Raw genomic sequence first — 15,204 nt, 5'->3', positions numbered from 1 at the left:
TCTCTGCCCTGAAGTCCCATCCACCTCCCACTGTTGGGTCCTTGCTGCCCACTGCCGGGTCCCCTGTGCAGTGATCCCATGCACCTCCCCCCAACTGCCAGGTCCTGTCTGCCCCGGGTCCCATCCACCTCCCCTGCTGCCAGGTCCTTGTTGCCAGCTCCTTCATGCAGTGATCCTCTCCACCAACCCCTCTGACTGCCTGGTCTTCTCAGCCATGGTCCCATCCATGTACATGTTGACCTTCTTACATGTCGACCTTTAGTGTGTTGACCTTTTGTATCAGTCGACCTTTTGTATCAGTCTGAGGGCAGATTTATAACCAGGAGATAACTATGATATCTTATGTGTTACATGCTTAATGAATAGTCCTGAGTCTTCATTTTTACAAAAGTAGGGAAATTAAGGGATGATGAATACACCCAATATATCAGTGAAAGCTGAGACAATTATAGCAGGACATTCCCAGAACACTGTATAGCTCTCTTTTTAGGGGAGTAAGGGACAGTCTAGTCAGTTTTCTATCACAGCCACATTTTAGCACGTTATAACCAAGATTGTTGCTATACCCTCCTCCAGTGCTGAAAATATTCAATTTTTTTCCTGCTATTCTATGGGGTTTGATGGGAATCCCTTTTCTCTCCTTAGGCTACATGAGTTAGCGCATCCTATTGGGCACTACCCAGACAATTCCCAATCTTCCAATCCAAGACAAATAAACTGGTTGATCAGGAATGCCAGCAGTACCTGCTTGAGTTCTTAACTGAAATCATTCTGAGACATTCCTGCCACAACAGCCACTGTAACATTTTAATAGAGTTGCTATATGGATGACAGGCTAGAGGTCAGTCTCCTCAAAGCATAGACTATCCATGATTACATGAAGTGGCTGGCAAATATGTCACACAACCTCTGCAGTTGGCTTTCCAAAGATGGTTGCACATGACCTGTAGAGATATTCATTTAGCTAGCGATGTTGCTGTAGCTGCTGTCTATAGAGGTGGTGATGTTTCTGAGGATTTATTAGGGCCACACCAACTGACACATCCTATAAGTAAATACCAAAAAGGAAAACAGTTACATGTGTTGCACAATTTTATTTTGACAAATGTTAAAAAGCTATTTATTTTGATGATGATAATTACTGTATGCCACATATAACACACACAGACCATGATTAGACAAACAATATGTAAAGTCTGACTGTATTTGTTTGCAAACAATAAAAAATGTACATAAACAGAATAAATTGAAACTTGTAAACAAGTACAGCAAGATTAATATGAATGTAATTATCTAATTATTACCATTTGCGGACAATCGCTCAACTACTGATATTGTACACACAGTTATCAATTTAAACTAAGGAAAAAACATTAGTATACCTGTCAGAATGTTTCAGGCTGTGCTGTAAAGTGGCATAAATGTAATTGCACAATCGGCTGATATCAGTGTGCTTAATAAAAGCAGTGTTATCAGCTGTGCTGGAGATTCAGCAAACATCCAATGGGAATCAATGAAGTCATGTAGCTGTTAGTCATGCTGGTGCAACTTGTACATCTCCATAATTTATATCACAAAAAACTGCTGGTCAGAATGGGCAACATTATTGTACATTGTACATGGCCTAAGTGGAAATGCACCGTCACACTCACGTTCTTCCTCTCTAGTCATAAGAGTCGATATGTACAGAATGCATTCTAGTCTGCATGTGCAGTGTGAAACATTCATATACACCCCAATAACTGGCATAGTATCCACTGTGCATAATTCCAATTGATTCAGCATTTTAGTTATGCAATCTGCTTAAGGGATGCCCGCAAAATAGATTACTACATTTGCTGAAATTGAACATCAAATAGTATTACATTTGGAGAACTGCAATAAAAGTGTAGCCATCTAGGGGCCTATTTTTCAACCTTTTTTTTACTAAAATAATGATAAAACGGGTGTTTTCACATTATTTTAGTATCACTTAAATTTATTAATGGCAATTGGAGTGCTTTTCATAAAAAACTATTCCAACTATTCCAACTATTAAATTTGCATTCTTTTAGTGTATAGATTGCATTTCCCATTACTAGTATGTGAACTGCAATCTGTTTCAGATTTACTACAAAAAAGTGTAAAAACACTGGGAAGTAGCCCTGTGATAATAATAATGCTACCTGGAGATGGTGTTATGCAGGCTTCCACCCATTTCACCTACTCTAGGTCATCCTTCCCTGCCTGCTGACATGAAAAGCAGAGGAGAGAGTAGGCTTCTGTGATCAGCCATGGGTGTTTGATAGACCACAGGCTGATCACAGTAAAAATAAATTGTTAAAATAGTAAATAAATCACTCCGGGAATGGTGATCAGTGTCTCCTTCTGTGTGACTCGGTCAGCTGATCTGTGCTACCTCAGCTGAGATGCCTGCAGGGACTTTCACAGCATCTCAGCTTGCTACTGCACAGATCAGCTGACCAAGGGCCTGATTAAGACCCACTCGCGAGCGGCTGTCCGCTCGCAAGTGGGTCGATGTTATGCACTGAGCATGCGCACGACGGAGGGAGCTCCGTCGTGCGCATGCGCCAGACGCGACGAGCGAAGGAAAGTCCTTCGCTCGTTGTGTCCGATCAAAGGGGGCGTGCTGTCAATGTTGATTGACAGCACGCCCCCTTTGGTGGGCGTGCCGGGGCGTTCCCACGGGAACGCCTCCCGTCAGAAGCCGGCCCACTGACATCACTAGTGATGTCAGTGGGAGTGATTTTGGCTCTGAAAGAGCCAAAATCACTCCGGAGCTTGCGGTTGAAAACCTCAACCGCAGGCTCCGGCTCGCAATTTCGATGGTCGCGATGGTCTCGACCATCGCGGCCATCAAAAAGCACGCTCGTATAGCCTGTGGGTGGTGACCCACAGCTATACGAACGTCCAGGAGGACGCTCCATGAAAATGGAGCCCGGCCCTCATTCAGAGCGTGCGCTCTGCTCAGAGCGTACGGCTCTGAATGAGGGCCCAGGTCACATAGCAGGAGACACCAATTCTGCTGCAGGTACGTTTTATTTGATTATTTATTAATAGAAGAAGGGAGAAAGATCTGAGATGGGGGGCAGTGAAGGGTAGTTAGCAGTGCAAGCGCTGTTACATTCTAAAGGTATTTTTTTGCAAAATAATACCCTGAGAAGTGCGGGGAGAGGATTCGCAGGGGCAGAGCTTTCTCGCAAGCTCTGTCCCTGCATCCAATATTTGATACTTCCATGTGATGTATTGAAATATTGCATTGTAAATTTGGGCAAATTTATCACATCCCATCCACATGTGATAAATATGCCCCCTAGTCTTTACATCATTTTTAAATTATTATTAATAACATGTAGCAGTTATCATTATAACATTGTATACCTAAATATTTTTTCTATAATAAATAATCTAAAGTAATCCCTGCAGAGGTTATGCTAATGTTAATAAGTACTCTTTTATCCACACATTTGGATTCTGCAAAGTCCTGTACATATTGATGTTTCCTCACTCACCTAGCATCAATATATCATACAGTGCGAGACACCCTGTGCGACAGCCGCTCTAAAAGATCTAGCGTACCTTCTTTTTATTTAAATTTTGCATTTTATTCGCATTTCATATGCAGCAAAACACCACTCCAAGTGTATTAAAGACAATGTGCTGGGACTTTAACAACATTGGAATTATTTTTACACACATACAAAGTCACTGATGAAGCACAATGGAACTTGGTGTGAGAAAAACACGTGGCTGCTGCATAGCACTTTGTATACAGATTCAGACACAGTCGCACTCAGGTGTACAAATTTCCCAGAAAAGAAGGAAATAGTTCTGTGCTGGTTGATATGGGTTAAATGCCACACATCAAATTGATCAATGCAATCTAGCAAAGTAGTTTTGTTCCTTTCAGTTGTTTTTTTCTGCAAATAAGATGCAATGCTCTGCGCAGCCAATCACACGAATGGAAGTGCCGAGAGTGGCTGTTTGGCTCAAATGTAGCCAGGCCAGAAAAAGCGGCAAATTTAAAACAATACAGAACACTATAACTGAACTAATAAAGTATGTGACCACCTTTGTTACAGCCATAAACCAGCTATCATAAGCGCCTCTACTCAATGTATGCTGAATTTCACTGTGTGGATAATGATAGCCGCTCTGCAGAACCTAATGTTTAGGATGATTCACCAATAGCAGCTGGAAGTACAATCATTCATTGGTACTCAGATGTCCCCTGGACACAGGTGCAACACATTAACACAATGGGGCATTATGCAGACTGGACAGGAAAGACAAACACAATCAGGATGGTCAGGGACAGGCTAGATCACTGGGCTAAAAAGAGCAGCAAGATCAATTTTAAGGCAATTGGTTTTGGCAGGCAGATATACAGAAACAGTGGTCAGTAAACAAGCAAAAAGGGTCAAAGGACAGACAGCAGTTATACACAGCAAAGTAGAATTAAATCTCTCACAAGGGGCACAGCACACCTAATTGGCTGTAAAACCTACATCAGCAAAACAGGAAATGTACTGAGTGTATTTATGTAGGATTTACTCAATCAGCTGCTGGGATAGAGCATCCAAATAAAAACAGAGCTTGATTGTTGAGCTGTGAAGCAGAAGCCATGATAGCTGTTAAATCAGGTGCTAATTGCTAAGAACTGCTAAGCTGTAAAACCAAGGTGTAAAGCAGTTGCCTAGCAACCTCAGTATACAAAAAGGAAAACATAGAATATAGATCAGAATTTTCCCATTAGGAGGGGTTGTTATAGACTTCAGGAAAAGCATAATTTCAATTCTATAGCATAAAAGTATACCTTATGTATCAGCATTCTATTTACAGAACTGTCTACACTCGCGATTTGACCAGGAGCCTCTAGAATATCGGGTGCTGCTCCCGGCCCCCTGGAAAGGCAGGCAAACCTCCCGACAGCCGCCAGCCCTTCTGACCCCCCCCAGAGTTAATACAGAAACCCCCACAATGGAGGGGCCCTGTGACACGATTAACACTGAATCGCGTCATCGTAGCCTCGCCCCCTGCTTCATTATGCTGTATATTCCGGCTTTGTGGAGAGGGGGCAGGGCCACAATGACACAATCGTGTGGTCACTCCCTGGACCCCAAAACATCATTATTGCCTGGCCATGCCCCCCACTGTAAGCAGACATTCAGCTCCCTCCCTGAAGGAGGGAGCTGAATGTCAGCAAGTATGCTCTAGTATCCAGGGCAGAGAGATTCTAATGAAACAACTTCCAGAGTATACTGTAGCTTCCATCTACTATGATCACAGAATGGAATTCATAGAAACATAGAATGTTTACAATTATGAACTAAAACACTCCATCTGCCTCTATTATGGACTCTATGAATACAACACCCAAATCTACCTCTTTGTCCCTGAACTGTATTTCTTTTTTATGTCCATGTGTTCAATTGCATCCCTGCCATCTCCTTTTGCATGTATCAATGTTACTTACAGCTCAATATGTTCAAAACAGAGTTCTTTCATCTGCCCTAATCTTTGATACTAACCCCCTTTAGTTCTCTTTCACTGATGACAACATCACTTTTTCCCTAGTCGCTGCCTTGATGTCATCCTTCACTCCAGCCTCAACTTCATTCCACATGTCCTGCTGTACCCTGTTCTCACCTCCTTCTTCAATAGATTTTTAGAATATGCTTGATTCTCACTCAGATCTGTCAAAAAGCCTTATCTCTTCCCTAATTATCTCCCATCTGCCCTCTAATATTGAGCATACACTGTTAGATAATACCAATAGACATTTTATCTGAAACTCATCAGATATCATGGACATACACTGTGAGATATGTCACATGGCATGGCAATGATGTCTGCATACAATATCTCCCATGCGAAGGAAATATTTTCCCATTCCTCCCTTGTGAAGACACTAGGGAAATGTCAACCGCAATGGTGTTTACACTGCCAGATGCGACCAACCAATTATATTGTGCAACAAAGAAATACTTTTAATTTGTTTCCTTTCTAAAAATAGTTCTAATTTACTAATGTAGGTCAAGAAAAACTAATATGACTTCAACATGTTTTATTAGCTCTAGGTTTTGAGCTACACTGCTTGCGCTATATGTATTTCAGTAATATAGTCATAGTGATTTTTTTTAATAAAATTATATTTTCTTGATACAGCATAAATAACAGTCATTTAAATTCAATCAATTGCAAATAAGAACACAAAACAAAACAACATACAGCAACGAATAGTACTATCTCAAAAAATGTCCTTTTTATGAGAGCGCTTTCTCTTTGCTTGTCACTTGTACTCCTCTTCTGGGACATCTCTTGTCACTGTACAACAGTAGTCAGCAAGCATAGAAGTGTTCCACCTACCCTGATATTTTCATTCCATTGCTAGAAAGTCTTGGTGGAATCACTGACTGTGCTCATCACTCACTGCACCACAGTTCTCAGGGAAGATGCCCAGATGAGAGTAGAGAAAGTGAATTTTGAGTGACATGTTGCAGCAGAATTGATGATACTTTTCTAGAAGGTTATTCACAATCTCAACATAGCTTCCAGCTTTTCTGTTACCCAAGAAGTGCACAACACCTTTAAAGGCTTCCCAATCCACTTTCTTCTTAACCTGAATGGCTTGGTCAAAGTTTTCATTCTTAAGAAGATGACAAATTTGCGGACCAACAAAGATTCCTTCTTTTACTTTAGCATCACTCAGAAGTGGATATTTTCCTCTACTTGAAAGCTTCTCTATCTTTGTTTATCCCTTTTACAAAGATCTTCATAATTCTGAGTTTGATGTTTAAAGGGGGCAGAAGAATTTTGCTTCAATCAACCAGAGGACTGTGATTGACATTTTTTTCCATGGACTACAATGACTACATGGCCTACAATGACTTAGTATTCCTGTATTCAGGTTTGCTGACCTATATATTCTCGAGATGATAAAATTCCTTAGTATTTAACAAAATATCCCTACATCATCAAAATGGAGCTATATCTCAGAACCAAGAGCTAACTGAGAGGTTTAAATATCATATTTATTCCTCACATGCTAAATTAAAGTAGAAGTGACTATTGTCGTATCGGAAACATTTTCACTATTGCACTGGTCAATTTTGCATGTCCGACAATATTATAATTACGGATCAGTCATGGCTATATAATGTTCAGTTATCGTATTGATCAGATGATTACTGGCTGATCGGGCCAACAATTAGGCAGTGTACTGTATGCCCAGCTTTAGATATATCCTGTGCCTTATCTCCTCTCTGATTGGCATCTTTCACTCCCCAAACTTCTGGCATGCTGCTTCCTTTCTATGAAATTTCCTAACCCACCTGACCTGGCTAAACACTAAACTTCAATCTTTCAAGCACACTTTTAGAAAAGACCTCTTATCTTGTGGCAGATTGGGAACTCAAAAAGGCCTGAAAGTGGCTTCAAGTTAACTGGCAAAATCAACTGTAGGCTATATTTTATACTATGCCACCTTAATTCTTCAGTAGTTCATCTTATGCCACACTGTAATACCCACACTAGGTTACATTCTGCCAAACTGTAATGCCCCAGTTAACATTATGCCACACTGTAGTGCCCCATGGCCCCTTTTTTTTCAATTAGAATACTTAATTTGGAGGTTTGTTTAAACATTTATCACTTTTATGAGAAATTAAAACATACTAAAATTAAGACTCCTACTCACTAATTGGAGAATATCATCATAATTTTACTATTAGAAACAACCGTCTTAAAAAATAATCTGTGCAATTTTTGCAGGATTATGGTTCGAGATAAAAATGTGCATGTTGGAAAAATAATTTGTGTAGCCTATTAATACTTTAGGATCACCCCCTATAATAACAAAGTCTTATTTATGTCTTAAAAAAAATCATACATGTAAGGAGACATCTTGTATTCATGTTTCACTTTTATGGAATTGATTACTTTATTACATTGACGTTGGTGTACATTAAAATATGCCTAGATGGTGAAAAGAAAATAATTACTGATGCATCTTGAGATGCAGTCAGCATTTTGATGGTCACAATGTCAACATGTACAATGTTTACAGCTATCTTCAGATCTGCAAAATGTTGACATGTTCACAATTTTAACATCACAAATGTCGACAAGTGAACTGCTGACATTATGTTTAATGTTTGATTTAGGTTTAAGGTTATACTTATGGTACAAAAAAGCAAATTGCGATTAAAGTAGGAATATCAGCTGCTTGATTGGGCTTAGGGTTAGCGGTAGGTCTAGGGTACTTACCGTCAGAATAGCCACATCACCCATTGTCGACATTGTTAGCATGTTAACATTTCATCATTGTTGACATGCTCAATTATCAACATGGTCAATGTCGACATGCTGACCATGTCGACCTTATGCCCAAGTCCACATTCTGATGTCTACATGCTGAATGTTGACATTGTAACCATCAACAAATATACCGAACCCTCCATCTTTTTAATCTCCCTAGGGAATTTCACTTGAACAACAATCCTGTAAAATATTTACCCAATTTTTCTCTTTCTATAATCAAACAAACCTCTCACCGCACAACCAACCTTTCTGTGTGCAAATACAGTAGGCCTCTTTTTTCCTGCTAGTATTTTTGTTAATACCCAATCTTGCATCATTACTGTGTTTGTTCTCAAACGTAAAGCACTTAAGAGTATGCTGGTGCTATATAAATAAATGCTAAGATAAATAATAAATTATCAGCACTTCCAAAGCACTCAAATAAAGGAGGAAAGAGCTACTGGGATTGATGCAGAGTTGAATGTTACGCTATTTGCAGACCGACTGTTTTGGTACCATGCTTACGAGCAATGCAGATCATACACTAGAGATGTCTGCTGACCCCTGTGTTTTGGTTTTGGATCTAGATTCATCAAGTGTTTTGGATCTTAATTTTTTTTTTTTAAATGATAAAAAGTTTTTACACACAGCTAAAATCTTGTAATTTTTGCAATCCAAAACCAAAATTCAGATTTAAAATCCAAATTCCAAAACACTGGAAGATCAGAACCACGACTTTGCTATATCCAGATCTCCTCAGGAGATTACAACGGTGACTTGGATCTGTCCGGATTCACAAAATTTTGGTGGTTTTGGATTTCTGGAGAAACTAACCGCACATCTCTAGCATACACTTTTAATTTGCATAAACAAATTGCAGATATGGCATGTTGATGCAACTGTACAAGGTAGAAAAAGGTGACAAGGTGTCTCTTCTGGGTGCCTTTGAAGATAGCGAACATGCCTCACCCTCAGAATTGTGCCCTGACGATATAAATAATATAGATGATCCTAGCCCACATTTCTTGGAAGCTGCTCCAATCAACATATCTCCATCAGAAGGAGTAAACTTTTGCATCCCTGTAGTAATCTTGTACTGCTAGTTCCTGTGTTTTCAGTATTAATGTGTGCATTTACATAAAATGTCACATTACAAAACAAAATGCATTTGTACTGTAAGGCAGCATTTTATAATTTCATAAATGACCCTTACAGTCTAGCTGTCCTCTTTATATAACATATTGTGGAAGATACTTTACTAAAGTTCATAGAGATCCTATATGTGTTTACATTTATTAAATGGAAGCTTAGTAATGCTCTCACAGCTCTCATATACTTTATTCAATCTTGTATATAGGTGCAGGATAATCATAATGAGATCAATATAGTAATTCTCTTGCTTTAACAATATTAGTGTGACAAGCACAGCTGTGCAAGCTTTTTGAGAATGGAAGGTCCAGTGATTCTGGTGTGTTACATTATTTGTTGAAATAAATGCTACTAAAACACATACATAGATCATAAACTTAGTACAGATTTGACAGGTGTTTCAGGATTATTATTTTATTTAGAATGCAGGACTACGTTAAGTGTCACTCTGCTGTTTTCTGTTAGACAGCAAAGAGAAATTCACATATTCAGTATATGGGACAATAACAGGGCCCCCCCGAGAGTGGGGGTATTATTTATGCTCAGTGCAGCTTGGCTCCTCCTCCAGAGATCTGATTGGCTGAGTGCTGGGAGCCTGTCACATCGGGACCTGGGGATGTGATATGTGAGAGAGTGCAGAACCAACTGGGAGTGGTACCACTCTCATAGTACCCAGCTCTGTGCCACTCATTGCCCCTTTGCAGCTCATGACACATTCGCAGCACCTTTGGAGCCCCCTGTAGTGCACTGCACCATGAGTAGTATATTTTTAATGGTAGAATGTATGGCCATGCCTACTTGATTTCACCACGCCCCCCAGTACCCAAGCCTGTCCCTATGTTTGTCAGCCCTGAGCATTATCGTTATTGCCTTGACACACTGGGCCTGATTCAGAGCCGGACGCTCTTAACGAGCGCCCGCTCTGAATCAGGGCGTGTTTTTTTTTTTTGCGAGGCGGCCTCTTGGACGCTCGCATAGCTGTGGGTTACCACCCACAGCTTATGCGAGCGTCCATGATGATGGTCGCGATGGTCAAGACCATCGCGACCATCGGGATTGCAATGAGACCCTTGCGGTAGGGTCTCGTTGCCGCAAGCCCTGGAGTGATTTTGGCTCTATCACAGCCAAAATCACTCCCACTGACATCACTAGTGATGTCAGTGGGGCCGGACCCAGACGGTAGGTGTTCCCATGGGATGCCCACCAAAGGGGGCGTGCTGTCAATCACCATTGACAGCACACCCCCTTTGGTGCGAGACCCATAACGATGGCTACCCTGTCGTTATTAGGGTCTCGCGCATGCGCACAAAGGAGGTGCCTCCATCGTGCGGAAGCGCATTTGGGAAACATCGACCTGCTTGCGAGCGCTCAGCACTCGTGAGTGGGTCTGATTGAGACCCACTGATCCCTCTACATGACCTCTTGAGGCCAAGAATAAAATACCTCTGGGGTCATTGGCAATATGAGGAACAGTTGCAAATACATAGAGAAAGAGAAAAAGATTTTGTCTATAGTGCGGCGCACAACTTACAGATATTATTAGAAATAAAATATAAATAGTTTATTAGGTATACATAAAAAGTTTTATAATAGAAAAAATGTTCAGCGAAATAGTGCTTTGTCAAGGCACTTAGCAGCAAAACGTGCATCGGCACGTTCGCTGTGTGCTCCTACAATCTGTAAAAATTGTCTAATATATTTAACATGTGTTGTATACAATAATAAGCGGGGTGGTTGAGTGTGAGCCACTACCGCACAACAAGATTAACAAATAGGTGACTCATGGCTACATAAGTTACTGCTTGATTAATATAGCAACATTGTTGCAAATATACCCGTGCTGCACAGACTGTCACTATAGGCATTGAGGCTATGGGATATGACTCCAACAGCAGCATAGGAGATGGAACATCTTAAATCAGTAATTAATGAGACATATTAAATATCAATAGAGAACAAGGAAAGACACAATAGGCACTAAACCTCTAACAAAAATTAGACCAGTTTCACTCCAAGCATTGATGTTGTTTTCAAAGTGTATTAATTACTAATAACTGAATAAGGATAACCATATCACATACATCTTATGTGAGGTTTGTAACTGAGATATAGTGTGGCAATATGAGATAAGGATCTTCTTTTACTATATAGAAGATATATGTACACTTGCCAGTACAAGATAGCATTATATCTAATCACTAGGGAAATCAATTAATCAGGAATACTGATACTCACTAATATTATATTAAGAGGTTAGCTAACTAATAAGTCACATACATCAAGTGGCCAAATAATGAAATGCCATATAAAACTGAGAGCTTTTAGTTGTGTTGTCTCCTTATTTTTCTAATCTTTGTAGTATACAACTTTGTTATTTCACACATAATATTACATACAATAAATAATGAGGACACACAGCAAAGATAATATTTAATTTTATTGCACATTTCTGACTTTCATAAACATCATTCTTCTTTATTTTAAACCACTATTTCGCTGAACATTTTTTGTATTATAACATTTTTTAATGTATACCTAATAAAGTATTAATATTTTATTTCTAATAATATCTGTAAGTTGTGCGCCGCACTATAGATAAAATCTTTTTCTCTTTCTCTATGTATTTGCAAATGTGGGTATCTATTACCATTTGTCTGCTGGCAGCACCCCCAATCCATATATAATTATCTGGATATTGAATATGGGGTCATATTACACAAATAATAAGATGTGTGCAAATGTAAACTTTTTCCTTCTGTATCTTCCATGAACAATATGAGGAACAGAGAAGCAAATTTTTCACTGTAAATAGCAGTCAAGTGGATATTATCCAGATATTGAGGTTAGAAATAGATTTTAATTATATAATTTTATATTATTATCATTATTATTATTAATATCATTTTTGTTACTATGATCTCTGAAATATATTTATTTCTATAGAGTAACATATCCAAAATTATACCCAACTGCTTCTAACATTGGAGATGATTTACTACTATCTCAATGAAGTTATTTAGTATGGCAATTGCACTTCCAATTTAGAGCTTAATATATTGGTGTGTTGTTATTTGTTTAGGTAATGATAGGTAATGGACATTTAATTATATGTCCTCACATTTGTACATTTTTTTACAATACCCATGGGTTCAATCTGTGGTATTGTAATTTCATTTATTGTAATTGCATTTCTGTATTGTGCCGCCTTAAAGGAGACACGTGCAACCAAAATTGAAACTGAAAATATATACACACTGACCTTAAAAAAATAGCTGTCCAACTCTCCTACTGCAAATGATATGCATGGCCCGATACCCTTCCAATTAACAGCTGTAGCTGAAATATTCATAAAAGTAGCAAATGGACTGCACTCTAGGTGCTATTAAATGCACAATAGATTTAAATAGATTCTGACGGTTCAGGACTTTTTATTATGTCCTTGCCTCAGGAAATCAAGTAATACATAAAATAAAATGTTGCATACCTTTATAACCCCATTGTGAAACAAACAACTGTCCTCCACACATGCCTGCAATCAAGCCAGCACAGCTCACAGATATCAGTCAGGTGCACCCATCACCAAGGATACATGAATAAGGATAAAGTACGGCAACCTATGCAGATCATAAAAGGCAAATAGTCACAATGTTACAAGAATAGGTATACATTCTCAAATACTTCTCTAATACATCAGAATCAAATTTCTGTATTGCACAGAAGAAATTATTTGTTTACATAAACATAATATATGCATGAGTGTCCCTATCTGAACCTATTTTCAATTGTGCAAACATGTCCTTCATATGATAAGGCTAATTAGACACTTGTCCTTCTATCCCCCATTCTGCCTCTCCAGGACCAGACTGGTAAAATTGCTTGAATTGCTTAAATCTGCATTGGGGCATACAGTATGTGTGTGCCACTATGTATGTGCAGAGAAATTTCACACAAGAAACTCTACACAAACTGGCTTAGTACTCACTCAGCATCATCCCCATTTTGTTTCTTTTCCGCCTTACTAACTATGAACCTAAATATTTGCTAATGTAAAAGAACTCTTGCCCATTTTTGGTGTCATTATTTCTGTTAATTATGGCTATTGATGTTTATTTAAAAAGGATGTTCTGAAAATTTAATTTAAATGCCATACATTCATAATATTATGGAGTTTGAAATTATAATGTTGCCACTATTTTTCTATGGATATCTAATGGAACCATAACATTGCATTTTTTAACACAACCTGTGGAAACAGCAAAAAATGCATATTAATATTAATCCTTAGAATTACTGGTGTTAGCATATATTTAATATTTTAAGGAAAATCTTAATTGTACCAAAGGAAAGGTCTAGATTTTTTTTTTTTTTAGTAAGAATAAATAATATACAAAACAAAAATTTGTTTTTGAAGAACTAAAAAAAAAACTTACTGTTGTCCAATATCAGACTGGAAGAGTTAAGATTTATATTCTCCAACTTGACACTGGAATAGTTAAGTCTTCTGTAGCTTGTTCAGTCCAATTTTCTTTTAGAAAGTTATTTACTGTACAAACTGTGTGGGACAGACAAATGTATTCAGTAGTATTATACAGTATATAGTAATTTTAATTCAAATGTTATTAAAATATGATATGACTACAATATTGCCTTTCCTTGCATACTGCTGGGACATGATAATAAGAAACAGATTAATAATTTTTATGCTGCTAGTGATATTTTTGTAAGTCACCAAACTAATTCTTACATTTACTTGGTCTTTCATATAATTATATTTAAATACATGATTACATAGTAAAATGTTTGTTGTATAATATATGTTTTCTCAAGAAAGAAAATTAATAATTAAAAAAGAATGCAACTTGAAATATGTAGTGATGATGCAGTTACAAGGAAAATGGAAAGTTAGTAGCTGCCCTAGGTGCCGCTCTTAGGTGTGTTCTACTCTTCAAGTGCTTCTTTAACCTGCTTCCTACCTTCTGTGGAGAAGGTTGTGTGGCAATAGGCAGAGGAGGGGGATGTGTACTCAGAGGTGTCACCAGGTGTGATGACACCCGGTGTGGCACTTACAGTCCCCATGCCCACAATGCCATATTCTCTTATGTATGCCATTTTGGGGGCATGACCTCATGTCATGCTCCTGTCCTCATCACGTTGGGGGCTTGCCCAGCACTTTGGGAGGTGCTGTGACACCCCCAGCCTCTCTCAGCACAGTGTGAATGACACACACATGAATGCATCATCCATCACCGTTGCAGCTCTGCTTGGTGATAAAATCTGAGGGGGTAACACCAAAATAGCAGAGCAGCACTGCTATTTTTGTGTCACCCACTTGGATGGTGTCACCCAATGTGGTCTGCACCCCTGGCAACCCCCTAGTGACACCACTATGGTCACTGACTTCTGCTCATCTATGTCAATGATTTGGAGAAGCAGTGGTTAACTGCAATACAGCACACAGTAGGAAGCACATAGGGAATGCCTAAATTAATGAAAATAATTAAACACACCCCATCATCTCTATTGTCAGACAGCAAAGTAGGGGTTGTGTTTAATTCCACAGGCTCAGTGCTGTTTACATGTAGGATAGGTAACCTCAAAAATGCTTTTGGTGTCATGGTAGCTATTGAAAGGCTCAGGCAATTGATATAAGATATCTGCACATTTCAAATATTTTAGAGGATGTATCCATTGCTAGAAATTATATCTAACAAATAATCAAAGATATTTATGTAGAAGAAAATACAATAAGACAAT

The 15,204-nt window shown here is 38.7% G+C and overlaps 1 protein-coding gene across 1 annotated transcript in view; it reads right to left on the bottom strand.

Moving 5' to 3' along the window:
* The window catches only part of KHDRBS2 (KH RNA binding domain containing, signal transduction associated 2), a 554,229-nt gene that overhangs the window by 87,717 nt on the left and 451,308 nt on the right, over nt 1-15,204 (bottom strand). Inside the window, exons 11-12 of the transcript XR_015872448.1 lie at nt 13,881-14,002; nt 12,935-13,064 (exon numbers count right to left, since the gene is read on the bottom strand). The gene's annotated coding sequence lies outside the window, so the exon portion shown is untranslated. The remainder of the gene's footprint in view (nt 1-12,934; nt 13,065-13,880; nt 14,003-15,204) is intronic.

The sequence above is a fragment of the Taudactylus pleione genome, unplaced genomic scaffold (assembly GCF_031769625.1).
Source record: "Taudactylus pleione unplaced genomic scaffold, aTauple2 ptg000678l, whole genome shotgun sequence".
Classification (NCBI taxonomy): Eukaryota; Metazoa; Chordata; class Amphibia; order Anura; family Myobatrachidae; genus Taudactylus; species Taudactylus pleione.
This window is presented reverse-complemented; position numbering and strand designations above follow the sequence as displayed.